Source organism: Protopterus annectens, chromosome 10.part0, assembly GCF_019279795.1.
Source record: "Protopterus annectens isolate FY-2018-M chromosome 10.part0, PAN1.0, whole genome shotgun sequence".
In the NCBI taxonomy this organism is placed as follows: Eukaryota; Metazoa; Chordata; order Ceratodontiformes; family Protopteridae; genus Protopterus; species Protopterus annectens.
Window position 1 is genome coordinate 1678540733 of NC_056744.1, and position 2872 is coordinate 1678543604.

General features: G+C 45.6%; 1 non-coding gene across 1 annotated transcript in view; it reads right to left on the bottom strand.

Annotated features, from left to right (window-relative positions):
* Positions 1 to 2852: 2852 nt before the first annotated feature.
* TRNAE-UUC overlaps positions 2853 to 2872 on the bottom strand; it is a 72-nt gene continuing 52 nt past the window's right edge. Inside the window, exon 1 of the tRNA in view lies at positions 2853 to 2872. This exon is cut by the window's right edge and continues 52 nt beyond it. This is a non-coding gene — a tRNA (tRNA-Glu).

Here is a 2872-nt window from a genome sequence, read left to right on the forward strand (position 1 = left end):
GTAGAGGTGGACTCCCCAATTCTAACTTCCTGAGTCCAGTCTGTGAGCTAGTTGGCTATCCACCGGGTGACATACGGGTTTGTACCTAACCTCTTGAGTTTGTCAACAATGCCTGAGTGGGGTATTATGTCAAATGCCTTGGCCAGGTCAAGGTAGGCAGTGTGAATGATTTTGCCGTCATCCATTGCTTTGGTGACCTTCTCAAAGAAGTCCACCAGGTTTAGTAGACATTATCTGCCCTTAACAGAGCCAAACTGGGTGGGTCCAGTTTCTGTAGGTTTACTATATCTCTATTGATATTCTCCATGATAATTCTTTCCATGGCTTTACATATAAGACTAGTGAGACTTATGGGTCTGTAGTTTCTGGGGTCTGTAGATTACCCATCTTTGTGCAGAGGGATGACTGTTGCCTTTCTCTATTCATGAGGCATGAAGCTTGTTTGGAGGCTACAGTTTAATAGTAATTCCAGAGGCCCTGGTAGGTCATGTTTCATGCTATTTAGAAGGGATCCTGGGATATTATCTGGGCCCATTAATGCAGTGTTCTTGGTCTTAAAGAGACCATTAAGGACCTGTTCCCTAGTGATAGTAAGGGGAGTTGTATTTGATGATATTTCCTGAGGGAAGGTTGGGGGAAGAGAGGAGTAAAGTTGGAGCTGAAGTTATCAGCCAAGAGGCTTGCTATATCTTCTGGCTCAGTATAGGTGCCTCCATTTACAATGAGCATAACAGCATACAAGTCATCTCTAGTGCAACTTCCTGCATGGTGAAATTCCAAAGGGCTATCTAGCAGCTAAGTGTAAGAATACACATGACATATGGAGAGCTACAGACAATACATACCCAAGTCTCAGCCTTATCTGTCTGTACTGTGCTTCATGTGATGCAGGATACACACTGGAAGCGCAGTTGATGTCCATTATGAATCCACACAGTATGGCTGAAATGTAGTATAACACCACCCATTCCTGAACACAGACCATAGAGTTCAGCTTGGTGAAAGCTTGGCTCCAGTGACTACACATGTCTGGGCATACTGCAGTACTCCTCTGTCACTGAATGAAAACTATTGCAGTATGATATATGCAACACAGCATGAGCATGAGGAAGCAGGCAGTCCAGCGCTTACTACTGGCAGCCTCTGGACCCCCAGCACCAAATCCTGTCACAGCCCCCTCAAATAAATACTTTATCAGTGACAACAGCTATGATGACAGAGAACAACATCTAGCAACACCTCTACCCCAGACAGCATTATGGATAGAATATGGCATCACAGGTGATGCAACAACAGCTCATCCATCTCTGCAGGCTGTGCAAAGTGCACAGTGGCAATGTGGTGTCACACAAAATTATTCATACAGTGCTATTTAAAAGCCATGCTAGGCAATGCATGGTTGAGTCACATTATGCTTCTCACATTTCCATTTATACCACATAAGAGAGACACTGGTGAAGGTCACAGCCATCAACACCTGCACAGGTACCAAGGGGCAAATTGAGACATGGATGCACCCACACTGAGGAGGGGGTACTTCAGGTCAACAGTGGTAGAGAGAGAGGTCTCGTGGATGGGGACATCCATGTCACGTATAATCTTATACAGGGCTGGATGGATAAACCAGTACAAGACAGGTTGTGGGGCCACTGAAATGGTTAGAAGTGTTGTTGTTGCTGGAATGGGACTAGTATGAGGTCCACCACTAAGATTTTTTCCACCTAAAGGATCTATGCCATAGCTTCTCAAAACGGCAGGTGACAGACAGTTATATCCTTAATTTCTTAGGTGGACACCAATTCTTAGCAACAGGAATAGCACTCACAATCTCCACATGGAGGTGGACATGAGACAAATATATGCCACAGTGGAATTCAGGAGTCCTATCAGGGCAATTCCTGGACTCAGATGACTCCAGGTTTTGTCAATGTTGGGTGATATCCTTAAGGAGGCCAGGCAGCACACCAATCATCTTCATATCAGCATGGGTGTCCACCTCTAACTTTGCCCAGATTATAGCCCTGAATATATGTTACATGCTCAGGACAGCTGCCCACATATCAGGGGTAGCTGGGACACCAGATAGTGCCATAAAACTCTTAAAGGCTGTTGTATGGTAAGACTACCCCATCAGACGCACTCTTTACATCCGGTGCTCCAGCCTGAGATGTAGCCATGGAAGTTATCTGAAACATGAGAAAGTCACCATTTGACAGGGCTTGCATGAGCCTATGTTGTACAGACCTTAGCTCAGTTGTGAGTGAGAAAACACTATGACCCTTCTCAATGAGTGCAGGACAGGCCAAGAGAAGGGAGATACACATGGGCAATGTGCCCTGGCACTGTGAACACTGTGTGTCTCAGCATCATTACCAAACCCTGTGTAGGTGCTGCCTTCAGCCTGATATCCTACCACAGCATATGCTGGTGTCAATGTAGGAGTAGTAATGTCAGCAAATACATAGCACAAGACATACTAGACTTCATATCACTCCCCTTGCAACATACAAGGCACAGTGGTGTGCATTTAATGATGGCTGTAAACATGCAAGTCCACAACATACACATGCATGTGCTGCTATTCTTCATAGGTTCATAGGTGTGTACTAGGCTAATGGCCCTGGGGCCTTTACAAGCCTAGCCATAGGATTACCCTGGCATCATACCACCCAACCTTAGTTCCCAGTGCCTCTGTCGAGTAGAGCCACTGAAATTATCACCAGGGTGAATTTTCTATTTCCCATCCACTCATTGAGAATAAGTTGCCTGTCTTGGGACTCGAACCGTGAATGCCTGCATGTAAAGCCATGACTCTAACCACTACACTACCTGGCCTTGAAAAGTGTGGCCCATTCCCATACCGGGAGTCGAA